General features: G+C 40.8%; 1 pseudogene across 1 annotated transcript; it reads right to left on the reverse strand.

Annotated features, from left to right (window-relative positions):
- Positions 1-24,812: 24,812 nt before the first annotated feature.
- Positions 24,813-25,439, reverse strand: LOC308358545 (large ribosomal subunit protein uL1-like; annotated as a pseudogene). Its single transcript has one exon. The product of its transcript is annotated as a large ribosomal subunit protein uL1-like (transcript).
- Positions 25,440-27,662: the final 2,223 nt, after the last annotated feature.

Genomic DNA, 27,662 nt, shown 5'->3' on the forward strand with positions numbered 1-27,662 from the left:
GGTGCTGACACCCAATTTATCTATATCCCCCCAAACCCAGGGAATTTTGAAAATTAACTTCAGGGATTTTATTCTTAGTTTTGGCCATAATGCCACCTACTGAAATAGAGTAATCACATTTGGGTTCTTAACCATTGGGGATAATATCTCAGCAGTTTATTACTTCAGTAAAGTTGGTAAATGTTACTTGAAAAAAGCTATAAATGAAGTACAAAAAAGAAAAGACAAAGCCAAAATTTTGCTTGTCAGAGAAAACCATTGTATATATGATGACAAGTAATCTTTCATACAACATCTATGAAGCATGTGTTTGAACACATATGTATACAGACTTAAATAACTGGACATTATGAAGGTACAATCACATTTTCACTGCACAATAGGCATGATTCTTTGTCATTTTAGATTGATTCCTTACTTTCTGTAACTCCATTTTATAGGAATTTAGAGAAATTTATTCAAACCCCTACTTATTTCCAGTTTAAAACATTACCCACATTCTGCAATTTTTTCTATTAAAATTGCTTTATCGTAAATTATTATTCTATGTTTCCAGGTGGGTATGGACATTTTACATATATATAGTATTTCCATACATATATATGTATGTACGTAAAATGTGCATACCTACCTGGAAATACTACATATCCTATATATGGTGTACATATACTATATATACACTTGTACATATATAGTATGACTCTGCTCTAACAAACTTGTGTATTTTTCAAACCCACCAGAGAAGACAGAGACTAGCAAGTAAAAGGCAATCCTATCTTTTTTTTTTTAAAGATTTTTATTTATTTATTTGACAGAGAGAGATCACAAGTAGGCAGAGAGGCAGGCAGAGAGAGAGGAAGGGAAGCAGGCTTCCCGCTGAGCAGAGAGCCCAATGCGGGGCTCGATCCCAGGACCCTGGGATCATGACCTGAGCTGAAGGCAGAGGCTTTAACCCACTGAGCCACCCAGGTGCCCCAAGGCAATCCTATTTTAATAAACAATACATTTCATAAGATGTTCAGAAAAATTCAAGATTTTTCCTTTCTTTGTGTGAGTGGGAGGACAGGGATGGAGAACTTGATAAAATTAAAGCCCTCCAAAAGCATCACAGATTCTACCTAAGGAGGTTTGAATCGGACAAAGACTGTAACTCTTAGAAATCAGTCAGATCAAAAGAACTTTGATGTCAATATGGAGACCGAAGAACCAAAGTATTGTAACTTTGACATTTATTAAGAAAGTATTTTTCATTGGTAACCATTTCTGACACTTTGCAAATACTACAGTAAAACTCTGCCTTACTTAACACACAGGGCAGGAGTAAAAAGTCAATTATGTAAAATGCAGTGTAACCAAAAACATTGTTTTTCAGTTTGTACTGTCGTTTAAAGTGCACATACATGTGTACACACACACACACACACACACACACACACACACACACAGTGCTAAACTTAAACTGATGGTATACTGTATAGAAAGAGACCAAATGGTAAGAATTCAGCTCATCCTGTTTAAGACAGGACAAAGGATGGGAGCCAATCCCTACAGGATTACAGCCAAGTTCACGTAATTTCAGATGGCAATATTGCTTGATACCCGGTATTTCAAGGAATGTTTTCGCACTTGAAGTGCTTATATCAAGGTTACTTGCAGGATTCCTCCTCCAAACATTTTTAAATGGTTTTTTTTTTGGGGGGGGGATGAGCTTATTAAAATTTTTAAATAGGATACTTTTATACATTTTTAGTCATTAGGCAAAAAGTACTGAGCACCTACAATGAGTTATACAATGCCATGGTTTTGTAAACTCAGTAATGAATGAAGCCCCTTCCCTCACTAAGCTTCTGTTAGACAGGACATGGGTTTAGGCACACTCATCATTGTACTTTTGTTACTCTTATCTTTTAAAAGCCCTAGTACAACGATAGTTAAAGTCATGCACAATGCCTGTTAAAGTTGTGACAAAATTCCTTTATGGAAACTCTCTGGTTAGATGTCTCTGCTGTGTGGTCTGACTATTGTGAATGTCGAGGTTGGGCAGAAACATTACATTTTCATTAAAGAAATTTTTTCTACTATAATAGCTGTAGTGACTGGAAATTTTCAGTTCCTAGTTGAGGGCTTCAGAACAAATAGAAATGTTTTATAGAACTTCATTTCTGTATGGATTTTCTGATGAAGGATAATCCTTACCATACTCTTCACTTTTATAGAATTTATCACCACTGTGGACTCTCTGATGAATAAGGAGACCTGAGCTCCAACGGAAACCCTTACCACATGCATCACATTTGTATGGTTTCTCTCCTGTGTGGACTCTCTGATGAGCCTGAAGGTTTGATCTCTGACTGAAGCCCTTTCCACACACCTCACATTTGTATGGTTTTTCCCCAGTGTGGACTCTGTGATGAGCTTGAAGACTTGAAAACCCACTGAAACCCTTACCACACTGTTCACATTTATAGGGCCTCCCTTCTGTGTGGACCCTCTGATGTGCTTGAAGGCGTGAACTCTCACTGAAGCCCTTTGTGCATACCTCACATTTGTATGGTTTCCCTCCTGTGTGGACCCTCCGATGTGCTTCAAGGCGTGAACTCTGACTAAAGCCCTTCCCACACATCTCACATTTGTAGGGTTTTACTCTAGTGTGGACTCTCTGATGACCTTGAAGATATGCTCTCTGACTGAAGCCCTTCCCACATACCTCACATATATATGGTCTCTCTCCAGTGTGGACACTCTGATGGCTTTGAAGGTATGATCTCTGACTGAAGCTCTTACCACACTCATCACACTGGTATGGCTTCTCTCCTGTGTGGACTCTCTGATGGGCCAGAAGAGTTGAGGCTTTACTGAAGCCCTTACCACATTCTCCACATTTATAGGGTTTCTCTCCAGTGTGGACTCTCTGATGAATTTGAAGATTAAAGCTCCAACTGAATCCCTTCCCACACTCCTCACATTTGAATGGTTTTTCTCCAGTGTGGACTCTCTGATGGCCTTGAAGGTGTGAACTCCGACTGAAGCCCTTCCCACACTCTTCACACTTGTATGGTTTCTCTCCAGTGTGAACTCTCTGATGGCCTTGAAGGTATGAATTGCGACTGAAGCCCTTCCCACACTCTTCACATTTGTATGGTTTTTCTCCAGTGTGGACTCTCTGATGGGCTTGAAGGTATGAACTCCGACTAAATCCCTTGTCACACTCCTCACATTTATAAGGTTTCTCTCCTGTGTGGACTCTCTGATGAACATTAAGAACCGACCTATGACTGAAGCCTTTACCACAGGCATTGCATTTGTATGGCTTCTCTCCAGCATGGGCTCTCTGACGATCTTTAAGTTTTGAATTCCAACTGAAGCCATTCCCACAATCCTTATAAGCTTTCTCTCCAATGTGAATTTTCTGATGACCTTGAAGATATGAATTTTGGTTGAAGCTGTTACCACATGCATAATGTTTATATGGCTTTTCCCTTGTGTGGACTATCTGAAGGTCCTGAAAATGGGAGGCCAGACTGAAGCCATTACCACATTCCTCGGAATTATAAGGAATCTCTCCCATGTGAACCCTACGCTGAATGTTAAGATTTGAGCTACAAATAAAACCCTTCTCATATTCCACATCTGTGTATAGTTTCTCTTCAGTGTGGGTTTTCTGGTGGACTTGAAGACAAGAACTCTGATTAAAGACATCCCCATTCTCTTCATATTCATGGGGTTTCTCCACAGTACAGACCCTAAAAATACTGTTAAGGTCTAAGTTATGACTGAAGTCTTTCTCATAAATATTGCATCTACAGGAAGTCTCCCCGGTGTGAATAAGTTCACAAGTGTTAAGAGAGGAGCACTGACTGAAGTTCTCACCATATCCACATTTACATGGCTTCTCCTCTGTATGTTCTCTATGTTCTCTCTGATGGGACTGCAGGTGTGAACTCTCAAAAATACAACCATCTCCTCTATGAACACTTTGATTAATACAAAGAGCTGAACTGTAACCGCAACCCTTTCTACACGGACGGTAAGAATGCGCCTTCCCTTCTAAGTGTAACCGCTGATAAACTTCCGAGCTGGAATCATCACTGAAGGCTTTTCTGTACTCATTACAGGGATAGGACTTTTGCCCTGTTTGAATTAAGTCTTGATTAAGCAATGAAACCTTCATGATGTTCCCTCCACAGTCATGGCAGCTGTAGTTTTTTTCTGCTCTCTGTACTCCCACATTGTCATTGTGATGTGATACCCAACTGGTGCTGTCACACTTACAGAAATTATTTTTCATCAAAATTTGCTGACATCTACACTGATAATTATGTGACTGTGTCAGATACATTTTCCTCCAGGAATGCTGAGATCTCCAAGAGGGAAATTCTTCACTTTCTAGGCAACTGGAAACATCCTCTATATGAGTCAATATACAGTTCTCGTCTTCAGAAAAATGAACTGGCACTCCTGCCCAGAGCTTGCAGGGGACATCGCCTCGTTTTTGCAACTGAGAAATATTCCCTTGAAAATTTTTCATGGAATCTTGACACCTGGTTAACCCGCCTGCACCCTGTTGCCAGGTCTGCCGGGAAGAAACCTCTTTGGGAGAAATGTAGTGTAATCCCACTTCTTGATTACTCTCCATATTGTGTTGACTCTTGGCTCCTATAATAATAAAGAGAATTTAGACATGTGCACAAGTGAATTTTTTATCCAGAGATTTTCAAGATTTTGCACTTAGGTCATGACATGAAACTTTAATGAACTATGGAAAAATTCACGTTATTTTTTTTTTTAAGATTTTATTTGTTTATTTGACAGAGACAGAGATCACAAGTAGACAGAGAGGCAGGCAGAGAAAGAGAGGGAGAAGCAGGCTCCCCGCTGAGCAGAGAGCCCAATGCGGGGCTCAATCCCAGGACCCTGAGATCATGACCTGAGCGGAAGGCAGAGGCTTAACCCACTGAGCCACCCAGGCACCCTTCATGTTACTACTTCTAAGAGTACTTAGAAAGTAGCTCTTCTCTGTTTATATTCAGGAATATAAGTAGGGTCCACATAATTCAGACTATTTGTATGCCTCAAAATCAGGGCTTTGCAACACAATCTAGAAACATCAAACATGGTAGCCCTGTTCAAAAGCCCTATTAAAACCATGTAAGTATTATCATGGGTTTATCATGAGTTGCCTGGAGATCCCACAGACAAACTAGAAGGCGGTATTCTCAAATTGGAAAGAATAGGATTCAAGCAGACAAATGGTTTTTGTCCTGATAATAACTTTTGCTTTTTTTCTCTGGCATGTGGGTATGGCAATGTTTTAGTTTGTGTTAGGAGATAGTGTTAAATGCTGTGCAAAGGTAAACACAGAGGTATCATATGGACTCTCTAATAAGCTGTTTATCATCATGAGAATAAACAACTCTTCTAAGTTACTTTATGCTGTATCAGTTTCAACTCTTTAAAAAAAATGGTATGGTATATATGAGCCATATCATCTTTATCCATTTGTCTGTTGAAGGGCATCTTGGTTGGCTCTTTCCACAGTTTGGTGATTGTGGCCATTTTTGCTATGAACATTGGGGTACATATGGCTCTTCTTTTCACTGCATTTGTATCTTTGGAGGGTTTTAGAAGGGAGCGGGGTTGGGGGTTAGGTGAGCCTGGTGGTGGGTATTAAGGAGGACACGTATTGTATGGAGCACTGGGAGTGGTGCATAAACAATGAATCTTGGAACACTGAAAACATAAAATTAAATTTAAAAAAAAAGATATTTCACAATTAGCAAAGGACATTGTATAGATCAGAATGTGAAACACTGTGACAGAATTCAACGCCAAAGACAGAAAAAAAAAAAAATGGAGGTGGAGGGAGGGAGCACAGCCAAGTTCCCTGGCACCTTCGAGTGTCCTTTGAGGCAAATCACCAAAAACCAAAACTCAATGAACACTGACTTTGGCTTGTGTCCTTTTCCTGGAAAAATACTTTAATGTTTAGGGATTTTGAAGCACCATAAGACTTGAAGACAGGCACATTGTGGTGGAAATGGTCTGTCACTTAGTTATTAACACTCTGCTTATAAGCAGACAGCAAATCCTCATATCCTGGTAAGAAGTATCCTTCCTGCAGACAATGGATGCAGCAGGGCTGACGTAATAGCGTAATTTTATCTAGAATATTCATTTATTGAAGAGTGACATAACACAGTTGATACTGAAAAGAACATGTCATAAACCCCAGATATTTAAAAGGAATATAAAGTGCAACAATCTTTTAGTTCCCATTTTGGAAAAGAGCAACTTGAAGCTTTTATTTTTTTCTTCTTGTTACAGGCTTGGTTTTATTATTTTTTTAGGTTTTATTATTTTTTATTATTTTTTTTTAGTTCAGTTATGTTCAGTTAGCCGCTGCACAGTACGTAATTAGTTCTTGATGCAGTGTTCAATGATTCATTAGTGAAGTATAATACCCAGTGCTCATCACGGCACGTGCCCTCCTCAATACCCATCACCCTATTACCACTCCCCCCACCGTCTTCCCCTCTGAAACCACAGATTGCTTCTCGGAGTCCACAGTCTCTCATGGTTCATCTCCCTCTCTGACTTCCCCCCCTTTGGGTTTCTCTCCCTTCCCCTACGGTCCTCCATGCTACTGCTTATGTTCCACGAATGAGTGAAACCCTATGATAATTGTCTTTCTCTGCTTGGCTTACTTCACTTAACATAATCCCCTCCAGTTCTTTTCTTTAAAAGATTTTACTTATTTATTTGACAGAGAGAAAGGGGTGGGGGTAGAACAAGCAGAGGGAGCAGCAGGCAGAGGGAGAAGCAGGCTCCCCGCTGAGCAGGAAGCCCGATGCAGGACTCGATCCCAGGACCCCGGGATCATGACCTGAGTTGAAGGCAGGCACTTAACCAACTGAGCCACCTAGATGCCCCAACATGTATTTTTTCTAATACTTGGCAGCCCATTAACTCTCTACAGCATCCAGAAAAGAAAGCAGTAAGACAGGATTCTTTTCATACATGAATACTATCCTCAAACATAATCATTCTTCCTTTTCTGTGTTTGTCTGTCTGTCCACACTGGAACATATTATCTACCAGGATGAACTCTTTGATTCCAGCAAACAGGAGTTACTCAATGAGCATATGATGAATAGGTCCCAGAGTGACTCATTCTCACTCTCAGAACGATAAGGGCATGGATACGTGTTGTTGTTCATGGGAAAGAAACCGGTGACGGTAATTTTGCCACAAAGTTGAAAAGCTGTGTAAGAGGCAGGGCTACCGCTAGGGGATCACCTGCTGACGACAAAAGCCAAGGTCACTCAAGGTGACCCAAGGTGACCCAAGGTCACTCAATCCACTCAAGGTGGATTGAGTCTTTTTAATTCTTAAAATACCTTAAAATAGTGTATTTTTTCTTGCATAAAATCTATGGGTAATCCCTCATTATCCCCAACTAAAAAAAAAAAAAAAAAAAAGGAAAAAGAAAATGCCACACTGATGCCAGAGTGGCTTAGAATCGGGGGCACTGCAAAGACCACAGGGTAACACGACTGGCACATCCATACACACTTCTCTTGGTACTTAAGGAAAAATGCTAGCGGGCCGCCTGGATGGCTCAGTGGATCAAGTGTCCAACTCTTGATTTCGGCTCAGGTCATGATCTCAGGGTTGTGAGATCAAGCCCCGTGTCAGACTCTGTGCTGGGTGTGGAGCCTGCTTAAGATTCTCTCTCTCTCCCCTTACCCTTCCCCCCCTACCAAAAGAACCACGACACTTAGTGATGTCTCTGGCTTCTCAAAAGCCAGGCTTCTAGTTGTTACATGAATATCTTATCACCTAAAGATGAAGTGAAGGAGGGGCATCTGGGTGGCTCAGTGGGTTAAAGCCTCTGCCTTGGGCTCAGGTCATGATCCCAGGGTCCTGGGATCGAGCCCCACATCGGGCTCTCAGCTCAGGAGGGAACCTGCTTCCCCCTCTCTCTCTGCCTGCCTCTCGGCCTACTTGTGATCTCTGTCAAATAAATAAATAAAATCTTAAAAAAAAAAAAAGTAAATTTTGGCAGGGAATTGTAATTCCAAATAAACATCAGTTTGGCACCTCTAAGATGCCCCTAAATATTTATGAAAGGTTGTATTAAAACTTGAGGTTTAGGGGTGTCTGGGTGGCTCAGTCAGTTAAGCGTCTGACTTTGGCTCAGATCATGATCTCAGGGTGCTAGGACTGATCCCTGCATTGGGCTCTGTGCTCAGTGGGGAATCTGCTTCTCCCCATCCTCTCTGCCTCTGACCCTCTTGTGTGCTCTCTCTCTCTCAAATAAATAAATAAAATATTAAAAAAAAAAAAACTTGAGGTTTAAATTACAGTTAACATATAAAGTTAAACTACAGTTGCAATTATTAACACAGTGATGTTTGATATCCTAGTAAGCCAGAAGGGAATTAAAATTACTGGAGGAAACAGCTGAGAACAGCTGAGACCCACTGATAGGAATGGAGAGTTTCTTTGGTCAGTGCCAGATAATAATAATCTAAGGAAAGCAGAATTAAAGATGAGGAATTCTTAGGGACTGTCTGTAAGAAAAACACCAACTTCTCAGCTATTCTTTTTCACTATAGGGAGTGACAATCAGGTTGGGACAGAGAAGGAGATCAGAGTGCAAGAAAATATCTATGAGAGATTATTTAAAGATAATGCTGAAGAAATCTGGCCCACCAGTGGACTCATGGAACTTTATTTTTATTTTTAAATTTAATTAATTAATTCATTAATTTGAGAGAGAGAGAGGGAGTGAGACCAGGGGGAGTAGCAGAGGGAGAGGGAGAAACAGACTCCCCACTGAGCACAGAGCCAGACACTGGGCTCAATCCAAGGACCCGAGGATCATGACCTGAGCCGAAGGCAGACACTTAACCGATCGAGCCACTCAGGTGCTCCTCACAGCATTAAAAAAAAAAGGCGGGCGGGGGGGAGGGGGGAAAAATCAGAGAGGAAGACAAACTATGAGAGACTCTGGACTCCAGGAAACAAACTGAGGGTTGCAGAAGGTGGGGGTATTGGGTAACCGGGTGATGGGTGTTAAGGAGGGCACGTGATGTGATGAGCACTGGGTGTTCTATGCAACTAATGAATCACTGAACCACATCAAAAACTAATGAAGCACTGTATGTTGGCTAACCGAACATAATATAAATAAATAAATAAATGGATTAGTTCCATGAAGCCAAGAAAGCTTCAATACTGAAAGAGCTTAATATGTGTTCTGAAACTACTTTGATCTTCATTGAAGGGGAAGTTTCTGGGTTTCTTCAAGGTATTCAAATGCTGGTACAGGTCTCAGGGTCCCTCAGCAGAAGAATCATTAGAACCAGAAGAGCTGTGCCACTTTGGGGTGTGTGTGTGTGTGTGTGTGTGTGTGTAACACACACGCACACATGCAGTCGTGCCCAAGTTGCTCCTGGTAATGTGAATGCAGAGGTTTCTCTGCAGTAGTTGACAGATACAAAAATCTCACACAACACTCCTGCTGGTGTATCTGACGTCCTTGACATGTGCTTTGGAGTCTGTCATTCCATCCTCAGGCTTTCTAGGAGCCTGGACAGTAGAAAGGACTACAAACTGGGAAGGACTGAGATATATTTAGTGTCTCTTGAGAAATAAGAAAACCGAGCCACAAGGACATGAAATGTACCCCTGGTTGAGGGGGAGCACTGCCTCCCTGTGGACTTGGGGGCGCTTCTTGCCAGATACTATGCTCACTGATGTACAGAGTTGCTGCTTTCCAGTCTCTTCCCACAGAGAAAATTAAAATTGCCAAGTACTTTTCTGAAAAGTTTAGTGGATTCAGATCTAGCTGTAGCCAGCCAATTGCCAAGAGAAAGAAGAGCACGATAATTTGTAGGGAGCACCTTCTTACTTAAAGAAGAAGGGATTCCTGGGGGGCTCAGTCAGTTAAGCCTCTGCATTTGGCTCAGGTCATGATCCCAGGGTCCTGGGATGGAGCCGCATGGGGCTCCCTGTTCTGCCCCTCCCCCTGCTCCTGCTCTCTCTTGCTCACTCTCTCTCTCCCTCAAATAAATAAAATCTTAAAAAGAAAGAAAGAAAGATAGATGGAGGTTACTAAAAGTAAGGATCTCATGGTTAATGAAGTGGATGGTTTGGATATTATGGGAGATGATACTCTCTCATAATGCAAATGAAAAACAGAACCAACCTGCTATAGAAGAAAAAGAAAAGAAAAGCTCCAAAGCCCTTGGTTTGTGGAGCCCTGATGCCTGTCTGGCCCTACGGACCAAAACTTCGCTTTCCATCCCTGCTGGGAGTTTCATTTTTCATCAGCAGCCACTGGCACTGTTAAGGTACAGGGCTGGTAAAGGGTCATCATTCAGAGCCCCTGGGGACTGTGACACCTCATGGAAGCGAGGGCTGCAGGTGGCTCTAAGAGGCTGATGACTGTATGTTGGACGGAATTAACCAGGCAGTTCCACGAAACAGATTCTGTTTACTTATGTGGCTTGATAAGTTGACCGTATGTATACCTAATCACTTATTTTACCATAAGTAAAATTATTTTGCTTATCGCTTTCCAAATATGAGATATGATTTAATGACTGGCAAGGAAGGCTGTACTTTTGAAAACAGATTACAAGATATTGTCAGATATATTTGGAACATATGACCTAGAACAGTGTGAGAACACTAATGGTGAGAAACCATTTGTGAGGCTTAAAATCGATTTAGTAGGTTATGCATTAACTTAAAAAAACCCAGAAAAGGGGCACCTGGGTGGCTCAGTGGGTTAAAGCCTCTGCCTTCGGCTCGGGTCATGATCTCAGGGTCCTGGGATCGAGCCCCGCATCGGGCTCTCTGCTCAAGGGGGGAGCCTGCTTCCTCCTCTCTCTCTCTGCCTGCCTCTCTGCCTACTTGTGATCTCTGTCTGTCAAATAAATAAATAAAATTCTTTAAAAAAAAAACAGAAAAACAAAAAACCCCAGAAGATATCAGAGGTACACTGCATGTCCAGATATCACTGCATGAAATGCTTGTTTCAGATGTGCAGATATGTACGTATACATACATCTGTCTATACAGGGTTACATTATATAATGGGGGATGTGACCGGAAAAGTACGAAAACCACTGGTCTAAATATTTGAGGAAAGTATAAACTTCACAATGAAATAATATCAAGGCTCAAATGCAAAGTTCAAATGTGGAAATGTGGAAAAATATCAATGAGTAGGTTTGTACCTTTTAGTTTCACGCCTACATGGCCTAAAGTTTCAAAATATAAGGAACAAATTAGCACTTGAAATAGATTCTTTCTCTCCCTCAGGATATGTGAACCCTGAGAGTACAGCTTCTTTTTTTCTGTTTACAATGGCCACCAGTTGAAAGTTATACCCTAGATCCTCAAGAGAATGAAGATTTGAAAAAAAAAAAAATCTGGGCATTTCTTTAAGCTAATAACAAACTATCAGAGAAATTAAGAAAACAATCCCATTTACAGCTGCATCACAAAGAATAAAATACCTAGGAATAAATTTAACCAAGGAAGTGAAAGACCTATATGTTAGAAAAATTATAAGACACAAAATTAATGAAGAGAAGAATTAATGAAAGAAATTGAAGAAGACACAAATAAATGGAAATATAGTCACACTCATGGATTGGAAGAATTAATATTGTTAAAATGTCCATGCTACCCAAAGCAATCTACAAATCCAGTATAATCCCTATCAAAATCCAATGGCACTTTCTGAAGAAATAGAACAAACAGCCCCCAAATTTGTATGACGAAAGACCCCAAACAGCCAAAGCAATCTTGAGAAAGAACAAAGTTAGAGGCATCATACTCCTTTATTTCAAACAGTATTACAATACAACGGTAATTAAAATAGTGATGAGCACTATGTGATACACACAACTGATGAATTATTGACCACCACCTCTGAAACTAATGATATACTATATGTTGGCTAATTAAATTTAAGTAAGTAAATAGATAATAAATAGTATGGTATTCATATAAAAAAAGGCACATAGATCAATGGAACAGAGTAGAGCCCAGAATTAAACCCATGCTTATATGGTCAATTAATTTACAACAAAAGGAGCAAGAATACGCAGTGGGGAAAAGACAGTCTCATCAACAAAGGGTGTTGGGAAAACTGGACAGCCACATGTGAAAGAATGAAACTGGACCACTTTCTTACACCATGCACAAAAATTAACTCGAAATGGATTAAAGACTTGACTGTAAGAGACTAAAACCATAAAACTCCTAGACGAAAACACAGGAAGTAAGCTCCTTGACCTCGGTCTTGGTGATTATTTTATTTGACGCCCAAAGGAAAAACAATGAATACAAAAATAAAAGGTGGGACCGCATCAAACCGAAAAGCTTCTGCAGAGCAAAGTAAACCATCAGAAAAATAAAAAGGCAACCTACTGAACGGAAAAAAATAACTGCAAATCACATAGATGATAAAGGGCTAATATGCAAAATACATGAATAATTGCTACAACTCAATAGCAAAAAAAATCCCCAATAATCCACATAGAAAATGCACAAAAGATCTGAATAGATATTTTCAAAAAAGACACACAGATGGCCAACAGACAAGAAAAGATAGTCAACGTCACTCATCGTCAGGGAAATGCATATCAAAACCACAGTGAAGTACCACCTCACATCTGTTACAATGGCCAGCATCAAAAAGACGAAAGAAAGTGTTGGCCAGGATGCAGAGTAAAGGGAAGCCTCGTGCACTGTTGAGGGAAGCCTCGTGCACTGTTGGTGGGAATGGAGATTTGTGCAACCACTACAGAAAATGGGCTCCTCAAAAAATTAAAAAGAGAACTACCATATGATCTAGTAATTCCACTGCTGGGTACTTATCTGAAGAAGATGAAAATGCTAATTAAATAAGATATACACACTCCCGTGTTGACGGCAGCATTACGTACAATAGTCAAGATATGGAAACAACTTTAGTGTCAATCAATAGATGAATGGATAAAGAAATTATGGTGTGTACACACACACACACACACACACACACACACATTACATACACAGACACACTGGTGTGTGTGTATATATATACACACATACATATATATCTATATATGTATATACCTATATATATATATATATATATATATATAGTATAACAATAGTATAATATTACTCAGCCACAAGAATATAATCTTGCCATTTGCAACAACATGGATGGACCTCGAAGGTATTATACCAAGTGAAACAAGTCAGACAGAGAAAGACAAACACTGTACGATCTCTCTTATGTGTAGATTAAAATACAACAAGAAGATACCAAGCTTACAGATTCAGAGAACAGACTGGTGGTTTCGAGAGGCGGGGGTTGGGGGCCAGAGAAATAGGTGGACTGATGGTTTTGGTGTTGTTAGATTTTTTTTTTAAGTTTAAAGAAACTGAATAAGAATTTTAAAAAAACTGCAGTTGGTTAAGAGACTGTTCAGGTGTTAGAGGGTAAGAGGATGAAAAGAGAGGGCGGAATGGAAAGATAAAGAACTGGGCATTTGAACAAGGAAGTCAATGCCAGAGGGTCTCAGTTGAAATTGCTACCTGGGAAGGACCAGTTATGATGCTGGCACTGATCACTTTTGATACGGACTCTAGTTGACTGGCTTTTCTTAATCTTTTAAGGATAATGGCTACCTAATTTTTTTCTTAAAGATTTTATTTACTTGACAGACAGAGAGAGGAGGAAGCAGGCTCCCCGCTGAGCAGAGAGCCCGATTTGGGGTTCGATCCCAGGACCCTGAGATCATGACCTGAGCTGAACGCAGAGGCTTTAACCCACTGAGCCACCCAGGCGCCCCAATGGCTACCTATCTATACTCAAGGATACCTACACCATTAGAATTAGGATAGGCCTACATCAGAAAACAAACAGCATTCTAGAATATCCTTTGGCCGTGCTCATTTATTCTATGCCTGCCAGCTGTCCCACGGAGGCCTGAGGACAGTTATTCATTCACTCAAGGCAAAGAGAAAAGCAAGTCGAGTAACCCGAAGCAGAAGCATAATTATGATGGTCCGATGGGCAGCAGCGAGGCAGAGCAGAACAGAATGAATGAGCAGAAGTAAACACCTACAGATAAACACAGAAAGCCAGAGGTGGGTGGGGGCATAGACAGCTTAGGGCTGACATGTTCTGACTCATGTCTAAGGAGAGAATCTCCAGCTGCTGTGTTACTGCAGGACGGTTCTTACCTAAATGTCCATCTCTTTGGGTTTCTGTCTCCATCATCAAGAGCTTTTCTTCTCTCTCCAGCTGGAATATAAGGTCTGGCTTGAAGGGCTGGTTCCCTGAAGAAAGGCAAGGAGGGCAGAAGTTTTAAGTTTTGATGAAGTCCAACTGATCCTTTTTTTTTTTTTTTTTTGGTTTCAGAATCGTGCTTTTGGTGTCTAAGAACTGTTTGCCTAACCCAAGGTCGGGAAGATTTTCTCCTGTGTTTCCTTCTAGAAGTTTCATACTTTTACAGTTTCCATTAGGTCTTTTACCGACTTTGGGTCAATTTCTTGGTGAGATGCAAGGCATGGGCGCAGAGGCATACAGAAGTCTAAATGTGTCAGCACCCTCTGCTGAAAAGACTGTATTTTCTCCACTTAATTGCTGTGGCACCTGTCATACATCTAAAATAGTTTTAGGGGGCGCCTGGGTGACTCAGTCATTAAGCGTCTGCCTTTGGCTCAGGTCATGATCCCAGGGTCCTGGGATCGAGACCCATATTGGGCTCCCTGCTTGGTGGGAAGCCCGCTTCTCCTTCTCCCTCTGCTGTTCCCCTGCTGGTGCTCCGTCTCTCGCTGTGTCTCCCTCTGTCAAATAAATAAATAAAATCTTAAAAAAAAAAAAAAGTAAGTAATTTCAGAATGGCTTCTTCCATCTCCCTGCAATAAGCAAATCCACTAGAAATTCTTCAGGGCTGCAGTTTGTTTTCCCATCCCCCTCCCACTGCACCTAACACTAAGGGGACACAGTCCTGTGCTGTGCTCCTTAGCTATGTCCCTAAGTTCTTTCTTTCTTTGCTCTCTTCAGTGTGGTTAGGGTACCAGTTTCAAATCTAACTAATTTCATTTGTTTCATTGTTCTTTTGGTTTTAGATGATCATACCTTTGCATTCTTACTTTTTTTTTCTTTCAAGATTATATTTAAATTCTAGTTAGTTAACAGAGAGTGTAGTATTTGTTTCAGGGGTAGAATTTAATGATTCATCAGCTGCATTTAACACCCAGCACTCATTACAACACGTACCCGCCTTAATGCCCATCACCCAGTTACCCCTCTTACTTGTTTCTTCTTATTTAATTTGTATAATGCATTGAACTAATGGATTTAATTTGTATAATGTGTTGAACTAATGGGTTCTCAAAAGTCCAAACCAGACAGAAAGGCACACCCAAAGGAGGGTGACACATACCTTCCACACTCTTCCCTCCCACCCACTATATGAGACTAGCTTCATGAATCTCTAATTAATCCTTCTTGGGTATCTTCTTATCAAGACAAGCAGAGAGACGTAGGTTTCCTTATTTCCCTTCTTTCTTACATGAATCGCAGTATACTATTAACGCTCTTTTGCACTTCGTTATCTTTGGGGAAAATTCCTAGAAGTGAATTGCTAGGAACATTGCTGGATAATTGTCAAATTCCCCTCCGTCAGGGCTGTTTCATTTTGCTTTCCTACTTCCAATGCATGAGATTTTATTTATATTCACATTTATTTTTTTATATATTTTTATATAAATTTATTATATTTATGTAAGTATTATATACTAATATTTATATTCCCCACAAATTCCCCCCCCAAACTCCAGTGTTGAGTATTTGAATTTTTGCTCATCTCACAGGCGAGAAATGGTATTTCAGGATAATTTTACTTAACATCTCCCTTATGTTTCATGAAATGGAACATCTACTCATGCGTGTAGACGCATATGCATGTGAAATATGCACGTGCACACGCCTGCCTTCTAGGTCTATCCCCTGAGACCAAGAAACAAAGCCACCACAGTAGAGGTGACAGTACCCAGCATTCAGACCTTGTTGTTAAAACACCATTCTCCAAGAAACAGATGACTCCAGAGCTGGGGTTATAAAATAAAAGATGAACATAGGACAGCATCTATGCCATAAAGTAAAGGAAGTGCTCAAAAATATAGTGGGGGCATATCACAAAAGGCCAAATTTGGAACAATTTCAGCACCAAAGTAATTACAGTAATATTATAAACCATTTTTTTACAAAAAGAATTCACGAGTCCCGACAAATACATAAATAAGTGATTAAGGCACGTGGGGCTCTTGGTTACTGTAGAAGGTCAAGAGCTGATTGCCAACGGCAAAGGAGGTAATAAGACAGAAAATCATTTTGTAACAACCCTGGTAAAGACCAGAAAAGGCAAGGATCAGCACTGGATGTTAAATCTATAGGGAAACATTTGTGTGGTCTTAAAAAGTGTTGCCCTATGATTGCAAAAGAAACAAAGCGGTAATTTTATAGTGGAGAACCTGGACATCTGGACTGGGTGATCAAAATCAGCACCACCAATGAGGGACAGATGCTGTGCCTCTACCCGGAATATTCTCAAAAGGACTACCAATGTCAAGTTCCAGCCAGAATGGATCATCTGAACTGAATTATAAGGAAGTATTAGGAATGCTGTATGACAAATGGGGGCACGGGCAGGGGAGGAATAGCAGTATTCTTCCAAAATGTCACTGTTACAAAAGACAAATAAATTACTGTGGAAATGCTCCAAATTAAAGGAGGCTGAAGAGATGTGATAGTCAGACTAGACGCAAGACTAGGCCTCACTCTGGAGAAAGAAAAATGTGCTTTTGGGAATGTAACTGGCTCTACTGATAAAATCAGAGCATAAATGAAAGACTGGATAAAAGTCTTACAGTTGCACTGGGAATATGTAAGAGAATATTCTTATTTCTACAAAATACACTGCTCAGTGAAGAATTAAGCTTGCTCAAAGAGAAGTGTGGTCTTTGTCCCCAGCTCTTGGGAAGTGATCTCTAAGTCCTTGGGATTTCCTGTCTCGTAGGAGTGTCTTTCTCACGTGGAGGCTTTGGACAACACCAGACAGCTTACCAATGTGATTTACGGTGGGGACTTTGGGCCATCTGCTATCAGTCTGATTTCCAGAGGGACTGGAAACTAAGGTCACACACTCAGGTGTCCAGCCACATCTATACGGCCAAACCGCAGTAAAAGCTCTGGACACCAAGGCTCGTGTGAGCCTTCCTGGTTGGCAATACTATACTCCATGTGTACCATGACCTGTCACTGCTGAGTAGAGTCCCTGTGGTCTATGACTCCTCTGGGAGAGACAACTAGAAGCTGGTGCTGGAAATCCCCTGGATTCTGCCCCAGGTGCCTCTTCCCTTGGCTTCATCCTTTTCATTTAATAAAGTGTAACCGTGAGTATAACCACTTTCAGCACTTTCTGAGAGCCCTTCTAGGGAATTATTGAGGCTGAGGGTTATCTTGGGGACCCCTGAGCTTACAATTGGTGTCAGAATAAAGGCAGTCTTGGGGACTCCCAAACTCTGCATATACACTGAGGCATTTAGAGATAAAGGGCCATGATGTATATAAATTACCCTCAAATTGTTCTGAAAAAAAAAAAGAATATACATATGTTATTGTACATACACACAAATATATATGGAGAGAGAAGGAACATGCTCATAAATAAAATAAATGGATAAAAATATTACTACAGGTGAATCTAGGTAAAAGCTATAGGGGTGCTCTTATCCTTTACTTCTGCAAATGTTCTGTAAGTTTGAAGTTATTTACAAATACACTGTTAAAGGAAAAAAAATACCTCTGAAAAACCAAGTTAATACATATATTGCTTTTATATATAATTTTTTAATATATAATTTATATATATATAAATTTTACATATATATAAAAATATATATATTTTATATATATAATACAAGTTGCTTTTACTGGCACCCTGGGCGGCGGGGGGGAGGGGGGGGATTAAAAAAACTAGAACAACTCACTAAACTGACTTCATGACAAACAGGGCTGGACCATAATTCGCCCTGTTACATAGTTTGAAGGACAGAAACATCTTGTCGGTGTTGGATGGCGATTATTAGGACTCTTATCTGACCAAGCATGATTTCAAGAGTCTCAGAGCTTCAAACACCTGAGACACCGAGTGCCTGTCCTCACCCACAGAGACCAGGTTCCTGAAGTTCTCCAGCATCACGTCACGGTACAGCTTCCTCTGGGCGGGGTCCAGCAGCGCCAGCTCCTCCTCCGTGAAGACCACTGCCACGTCCTTGAACGTCACTGCCTCCTACAACATCAAGCACACGCAGACTGTGTTTATGGAAGAGGGGCAGCACTGGGAAAGTGTCAAGGATGGGAGGCTGTTCTAGAATCTGGGGAACCCAGTCAAAGTAGCTGCCTTCTACGACACTCATTCCATCCACCAAAAGGGACGCAAGGAAAGAAATCGTGGACATTACCAAACAAACAAACAAACAGCTGCCTTTTGTTAGCACTCCTATAGGTAAGTATCATAGACTGCCATAATTTTAAATTTTATTAAGAACACCATTTGCGGGGCACCTGGGTGGCTCAGTGGGTTAAAGCCTCTGCCTTCGGCTTGGGTCGTGATCTCAGGGTCAGATCAAGCCCTGCATCGGTCTCTCTGCTCAGCAGGGAGCCTGCTTCCCCCACTCTCTCTGCCTGCCTCACTGCCTACTTCTGATCTCTCTCTCTGTTAATTAAAAAAAAAAAATTTTTTTTTTAAAAAGAACACCATTTGCCGCCAGAAAAGCTTTAGTTCTAATAGCATGTGATGGAGAGTCTCTGTTCTCCCTTTTACACACACGCACACATTCCACTTACTTAGTTTGCCAAACTTACAGGTATTGGTCTTTTACATACTGTTGGAGTATGTAGTTCACCCTCTATGCCCCTCCAGAGTGTGCAGTGGTGGTGTGGGCACAGCTCCGGCACCGGGCTGCCTGTCCTCACACTGAATGTTCTGCCTCGTGCTAGCTACGTGCCCTTGGAGAAGGTCTTCATTCTCTCCTCTGTGTGCTGGTACCTGTACCATAGGGTACTGATAACAACATGAGCAACTATAGGGAAAGCAATTCGGAGCAGGGCCTAGCACAGAGTACCCAACAAATGTTAGCTATTAAGATGATTAGTATTATTTATTTTTTTAAAGATTTTATTTATTTATTTGTCAGAGAGAGAGAGAGAGAGAGCACAAGCAGGCAGAGGCAGAGCGAGAAGCAGGCTCCCCGCTGAGCAGGGAGCCTCATGGAGGACTTGATCCCAGGACCCGGGATCACAACCTGAGCTTAAGGCAGATGCTTAACCGACTGAGCCACCCAGGCATCCCTTATGATTAGTATTATGATCATGTCTGTTATCCTGTTGTAGCACTGTACAGTAAGTCAATGATCTAGGTAGGATACAATCAACTCATCTAAATAATGCAGTTTTAGATTATCTATCATAAACAATGTCACAACAAAAGTCCCTTTTGTGTGGACCTTGGATTATCTCCTTAAAATGAATACTGAAAAGTAGAAATGGTAATGCTGAATGACAATTTTCAGCATTTTGATTCATGACGGGTATTTCCTCCAAAAAAGATTTTTCCAGCTCATTCTTCTTCGAAGTATAAATCCCTAAACTTCTATACCAGATATGAATACTTAAAACAGATATGAATACCAGATATGAACACCAGATATGAATACTTAAAAAAAAATCTCTGATAATCTCAGAAGTAAATTTGGGAAGTAAAGACCAGTTATTTAGAAAAATTTTCACAAAGTTGATTAGTAATGAAGACCACTCCCTTTTATGTATTTGCTGGTCATCTCTTGTTCTTGTATTCAAAATATTCATTTTGGGGACATTAAGTTCTTTCTTCCAAATACGTTGCAAATATTTTTCATTCTACTTGGGCTATTTGTCTTGTAACTTTTTACTGTAGTGAAATGTAAATTTTTTGTATGAAGATCTTTGTTCTGGCTGGAGCTCCAAATGTCACAACGTCAGGCCTTGGTCTCTGAATGAAAACCTGGCACGGTTTTGGATGTTGTTTTGTTTTGTCTTTCTTTCCTCCAGTATCTCCTTCCTGATACCCTTTATCCAGAAGGGAAAGGCTTTGGAGTTGGCCGGATACTCGTCTGCGGTAGGAACTTGAGCAGGACTTGAACTTTCATGAACCTACCTCTTACCTTCATGTTAACAGTGCAGATTATTCTAAATCTGCCTTGGAACAGTGAATAAAATGACAGATGGAAAGTGCCTGCACGTCTTATGGTATGACTACAATTTTTTAATTAAGTATCTGTATTGCTCTAATAAATTAATACATGAAGGGCGAAATACACAAAAGTACACAAATATACACAGACACACACAAAGAAAGCTTCAGTTTTGGGAAGAAAAAAATCGAGCTTTTTGTATGAAAACATCTCACAATTTTTTTCTGAGTTCATTTTCAGTATGATCCTGTTAGATAAAAACATCTTTTAGGTATTCTTTTTGTAAAATACCTGAGGCATCACTTAGGAGAAAAAAGTTTTTTTAGTTTTGAGTCCCTACAACAGAAGGACAAATTATACTAGAATTCTCTCAGAATTGCTTTTTGTGGGGCACCTGGATGGCTCAGTCAGTTGAGCACCCAACTCTTAGTTTAGGCTCGGGTCATGATCTCAACGTAATGGATCAAGCCCCGAGTCAGGCTCCATGCTCAGTGGGGAATCTGCTTGAGAATCTCTCCCTCTTCCTTTGCCCCTCCCCGCTCTCTCTCTCAAATAAATAAATAAATCTTTTAAAAAATTGCTTTTTGAGTAAAGACTGTATGCAGCAAAACTGATACTTCTGCATAAAACTGCTAGAATCCTCAAGAACTTAAAACCTTGTGAATGAGGGGGGGCACCTGGGTGGCTCAGTGGGTTAAGCCTCTGCCTTCGGCTCAGGTCATGATCCCAGATTCCTGGGATTGAGCCCCGCATCGGGCTCTCTGCTCAGCAGGGAGCCTGCTTCTTCCTCTCTCTCTGCCTGTCTCTCTGCCTGCTTGTGATCTCTATCAAATAAATAAATAAAATCTTAAAAAAAAAACAACCTTGTGAATGGGGAATAGTGAAAAGTGGGGGCGGGGAACAGCGTCCACTAAAAAAATATTAGATGGCGAATTAAGTGTTATAATCTTAAGTGAAAAAATTCAAAATTGTATCTATTATTGTATATAACAATACATATAAAATAATTGAAAAAATAAATAATTTATAAGCAGAGTGATATGTTAGGTTTTTCATTTTTTTTAATTTCTCTTTTTTTAAGATTTAATTTTAAGTAATCTCACACCAATGTGGGGCTTGAACTCACAACCTTGAGATCAACAGTCGCGTGCTCCATCGACTGAGCCAGCCAGGTGCCCCCATTTAAAAATCTTCTTTTCTAGGGGCGCCTGGGTGGCTCAGTGGGTTAAACTCTGCCTTCAGCTCGGGTTGTGATCCCAGGGTCCTGGGATCGAGCCCCGCATCAGGCTCTCTGCTCAATGGGGAGCCTGCTTCCCTTCCTCTCTCTCTGCCTACTTGTGATCTCTGTCAAATGGATAAATAAAATCTTAAAAAAAAAAAAAAAGAATGTGTTAAAAAAATCTTTTCTCTTTTACAGTATTATTTGTAAAAATAAAGTAATACTGAAAGGAAAACATTTTTAAAAACAAACAAAGAGCATGGCACATAAGTGATTAATATCTGCTGAAATTCTTTATTCTTGGCAAGGAAGAGGGAGAAAGGAGTCCACCTAACTGAGAAATGAAAGAAAATGTTCAATGACAGAAATAAAAACCCAGCTCACCTGGAACTTGATCATTTTCTCCTCCTTTTCCTAGGGAAAGGCAGAGATCTGAGAAGGCAAAACAAGGTCATGAGAAAGAAGCCATGAGAGAAAGGGAAATGTATCTTTGTGTAAAACAGGGAAAGGTGTCCCTTGCTTGCCCCCAGAAGATGCTGCCGCACACACCTTGGCAGGCCAGGCGGGTGTGGGCTGGATTCCAGCTACCGTGTGGTTATCCTGGCAGGATGCCCTCATGCATGGGACAGTCTGCACAGTGATACTCAGCGCTCCTCACAGACCTCTCTGCTCCTACGGAACTCACTCTGATCCTGGAAAATGTGGAAAAGGAGGCAGCGGGACGTCCTGGTTAAAGCTGGCCTCTGGGCACAAAATTCAGTTTCAAAATCTGGCATTGTTGTGTATTTGCTGTACATTTGCTATATGTTGGCATCACTACAGAATAAACATATGTAATATTTAACATATAGGACATATATGAGTACAACATATAACATGTAATATGCACATATATTTAACCATGATTAATTAATTAGCCTCTCTAGGGTTCATTTCTGTGATCTGAAGCATTAGGACCATAATAGAACCAACATTACCAGACTGCTATTAGGATTTCATGTGACTAGCATAAAAATGTTGTAATTATACCAATGTTTTCTAGATGCTAAAAATAGAGCTTCCCTATGACCCAGGAACTGTACTACTGGGTATTTACCCCAAAGATACAGATGTAGTGAAAAGAAGGGGCACATGCACCCCAATGTTCACAGCAGCAATGTCCACAGTAGCCAAACTGTGGAAAGAACCAAGATGCCCTTCAACAGACGAATGAATAAAGAAGATGTGGTTCACACACACAATGGAATATTACTCAGTCATCAGAAAGGACGGATACCCACCATTTGCATTGACATGGATGGAACTAGAGAGGATTATGCTAAGTGAAATAAGTCAGGTAGAGAAAGACAATTATCATATGGTTTCACTCCTATGTGGAACATAAGGAATATCACAGAGGACCACAGGGGAAGGGAGGGAAAACTGAATGGGAAGGCATCAGAGAGGGAGACGAACTACAACAGACTCTGGATTCCGGGAAACAAAATGAGGGTTACAGAAGGGATGGGAAGTGGGCAGAGGGGGTAACTAGGTGATGGGTATTAAGGAGGGCACATGTTGTGATGAGCACTGGGTGTCAAATGCAACTAATGAATTCATTCAACACTACATCAAAAACTAATGGTATGCTCTATGTTGGCTAACTGAACACAATAATAAAACAAAGGAGGGCACAAGTTGTGATGAGCACTGGGTGTTATACGCAACTAATGAATCATTGAACACTATATCAAAACCTAATGATGTACTATACAGTGGCTAACTGAACATAGTAATAATAAAAAAAAGAAAATCAGATACCATTCTCTATCATAAAACTGTCCTTGTAAATGTGTCTTATAAGACAACTGGGCGGCAAAGATAGCCTCTTAATCTGTTGCCCGGTAATAATGTTTGTTTCGACAGAGACCACACTTCTGAAAAATTTAATGACTGACGGATATTCTTTTTTAAAATTATTTTTTATTTTATTATTTATTTTTATTTGAGTATAGTTGACACACAATGTTACATTAGTTTCAGGTGTATAACATAGTGATTCCATAAGTTTATACATTATTCTTTTTTTTTTAAGATTTTATTTATTTATTTGACAGAGATCGCAAGTAGGCAGAGGCAGGCAGAGAGAGAGAAGGAAGCAGGCTCCCTGCTGAGCAGAGAGCCCGATGCGGGGCTCAATCCCAGGACTCTGGGATCATGACCCGAGCCAAAGGCAGAGGCTTTAACCCACTGAGCCACCCAGGCACCCCTCACAAGTTTATACATTATTCTGTGTTTACCACAAATGCGGCTGCCATCTGTCCCCATATTCTTCTTGAAGTCAGAGAAGGCTCAGATAGCACATCCCTCTTCCCACATGGATATAATGAAGGATATAATGATGCCACTATATTTCTCATACCCGTGTAAGGTGTTGGCTCAGCACTTGATGCTTGCAAGGACTTGGGGACCAGGAGTTTAATTTCTTGGGCAAGGTTATTTATTGTTTTCAACGGGTGTTTATTGTCATTTACTGTTTTCAAGCAACTTTGCGATCATTTGTGGAAGGGAAAGAACTCAAAAAAGGGCTGGTTGTAGGCTGTGACTAAGGTAGAGCCTTTTGTACCACTAGAGAGAGAGGTTTTCTTCTCCTGCAGCAGAGTACGCATCTCCTCCCAAGTCCCTGCCCACACAGGCCACAGCTGAAGAATCCACAGAATGTATGCACCACTACCAAGAGCAAGTATTGACTTGGCTTCACAGTTAGAAGTGAAAGAGCTGAGTTTTCTTCTCACTTACCCAGTATTTATAGACCACCTTCAGAAAGGGATATAGTTCCTAGATCTCTAGTTGCTCAGAGTCTAAGTGTGGGAGACCAATTAGGAAATGAGCTGTTACACACTGACAGATGCCACAGTAGAGTGTAAACAGGGTCCTTTGGTGGAACATGGAAAGGGTTCCCAAACCTACACTGGATAAGGGAGACAGTTAGATGGGCTCAACGAAGAAAATGATGCCTGATGTTAGCCCTGGAGGATGACAGTGCCATATTAGCCACTCAAAGCTCAACAGTACTCAAATAGAACAGTACTCGAACAGAGGGTACTTGGGGCAAATAAGGCGAAAAGGTGGTGAGAAGTCAAGAACCAAATCACATGCTTTAGAGGCATTGCCTCATTTAATCCTCAAACAACCCAAAGGATTAAGACAATTTTTACTGTTGAGAACATTGAAGTACTGAGTTGTTGTTGTTGTTGTTTTTTAATGGCAACACTAGGGCTTATTAAGCTGTGCCTTAGTACAGGCACTGGGGCTTGCCCATGATCCTCTTCATGTATAAAGCCCGAATGTTCTACCAATTCCTCTTGAGCAATGACACCAGGAAACTGACAGCTAAGTGGAAGTTGTATACAAGCCCATCATCGGTCATCTTCACGTGGCCAACGGCCTTCCCAGACACAACACTTTCTTCATCTGGACTTTGATTTTGGACTTCACTGCATCTACTTTGGCCACCATGTTCTCATTGTGGGTCAGCAAGGAAGGGAAGTTGCCAGCTTATTCAGGCCTGGACCCAGAATTCGTGGGATCTATTTGATCAGAGATTTCTGGAGCCCAAAAAGTATCATACTTCTTGGCCAACTTCTTGACTGATTTTTAATTCTTGTTGACGCTCCAGTGCCTCAATGCCCACGCGGGTAACATCCACAGCCTTAGCCTCATCGGAGTACTTCTGGTCCCCTAAATCACACCCGGAGAACCTGTGGCAGGGAGTGGACCTAAGCCTGATGGTAGGGTCATGGCTCTTCAAGCTGACTTGCAGCTCCACAGTCTCCGAAAACTTCCAGTGCTTATGCTGGTTCCTGGGCAGGACTTCCTGCATTGCTTCGTACAGCCTGTCCCAGGAGTCTTTGCTGCTCATGCTGCTGCACACTGCAGTAACTGGAAAAGCTGAAGCATTGAGATTTTAAGTTATTTATTCATGATCATCCGTTCAGTCAGCAGAGCAGCCAGGATTATCATCCCAGAGTCCATGTTCTTAATTACTAGGATGGTGGCTTTCAATCTACCAGCTCACTGGTTATTGTTGGGAAGTTAATAAAACAATGGAAACAAAACCAATGCCCAGGCCCCAGTCCAGGGTCTATGATTGGTATCTGTGGAGGATACGCTCAAGTGACTAGTTTGCAGAGAGGGTTGCAAACATAGATTCTGAGATGAACAGAGGCAATTTGCAGGCTGAGCCTGTGCAATCAACCATTAGATCGTTCAGCCTCCCAACGAGTATAGGGAATGACTGGAGAACACCTAAGCCAGGAGCAGAGCAGGGTCTGGGAGTCAGGCCTTGTGACTCCCAGCTTCCCACTGCTCCCCATTATAAGGTGCTCCTGGAGCTGTGTCTAAGGTTTGTGGATGTTTCTTCAGGCACATACTCAGTATGAATACAGGCATCCAATTAGACTTGCTTCATCAGATTTATCAAGCAATAGGAGTCACAAATCATCCAAGGGACTTTAAGAATTCAGAATATAAAGCAATTTATGTTATAATAAAAAATAAAGCAATTCATTTTAAACAGGCATTTAAAGAGTAGTCATCCCACAGAATGTTCTTGTTCCTTTACATGTTAGAAAGAGTCTGATTATGTCCCTTTCTTGGTTAAAACACATGTGTGGCTGCCCACAGTCTTTAGAATAGTCTCGACTCTTAGCAAGCCATCTATAGAAGAATCTTCCATGTCTGCCCTTCCCTGTAAACTCCAGCTGTGTCAATTACTTGATCTCACAAGAAGGCCTCCAGGATTTTGTAGGTGAAGAGAGGTTTTACAAAAAGAAGTATGGGCAACTTTGCCCACCTGCATCCTAGATCCTCTTAGCTTTTTATACCAGCTTATACGTTCCCTGTTCTAAGATACCTTTTAACAGGCTTTGCTACCAGCCTTATCAACTCCTAAAACCCACTTTGCCAGTCTGATAGAAGCAGATGGCCAAGAGCCTAGGCTATAGAATCAGGTTGCCAAGCTTCAATCAAGATTCTGCCACTTAACAGCAGAGTAAACTTTGCAAAATAATTAACCTCTTGATGTTTCTGTTTCTTCATCTGTAAAATGAAGACAAAAGTAGGGTTATTATGAAGAACAAATGAGTTAATGCATCCAAGCATTAGAAAGTCCGTGTAGTTCATAGTAAGCACCCAACAAATGTTAGCTGTTATTGTTATCCTCGTTGTTGTCACCATGAAATAAATACAGAAGCTGCACATCAGCCCTAATTTGCCTCTAAGAATATTTATTTTAGGTTAGTAATTATCACCTTTTGAATATTCTGAAAAAGTGGGTGGCTTCAGCATCCTACTCAATCTGATTGATATAAAGGGCAGAAAATATTTATATCGTTTGTTTATCCCACATCCATTTTCAGAAAATTTGAATACAATCTCACTGAGCTGAAGGTCCCTCTTCCCTGATGCCTGTTGGAAAGCTACATCAACCACAAACAGGTACTGAATAACTCCTCTCTGTCAAAACCTATACTTGGCAATAAGCACAGAGAACTTGACATTGTCCCTACTATATAGAAACCTGTAACGCAGTGAGAGAGACAGAGCAGAAACACCAGTGAACTCAAAGACAGGTCGACAGAAATTATCAGAACTGAAGCTCATGCAAATCATGTGCATTTTGTTGTTTATTTCATAGTGTGTTCTGGAAAGGTTATTATTATTATTCAGGTCTTTTGTATTCTTACTGAACAAGCCTGCTTGTTCTATGAGTTACTGAGAAGAGTACTCAAATCTCCATATGAAATTGTAGGTTTCTCCATTTCTTCTTTTGGTTCTGTCCAGTTTTCTTCATGTAGTTTGAAGTTATGTTGTTTTGTGAATACACATTTAGGATGGAATGTTATGTCTACTCGATGAACTTACCCTTGGTGTTTAAGTGTCCCTCTTTGTCCCTGGTAATAGTCGTTGGCCTGAAGTCTACTTTGTCTGATATTCCTATAGCCATTCCAGCTTTCTCTTGATTGTTGTTTCCATGGCACACCTTTTTGGGGTAATACCTTTAACCTTTATCATATCTATGTCCTTATATGTAAAGTAGGCTCTTTAAATAGCATATACTTGATTCTTGTTTTTTAATCCATTT

Source organism: Martes martes (genome assembly GCF_963455335.1).
Source record: "Martes martes genome assembly, chromosome: 17".
Lineage (NCBI taxonomy): Eukaryota > Metazoa > Chordata > Mammalia > Carnivora > Mustelidae > Martes > Martes martes.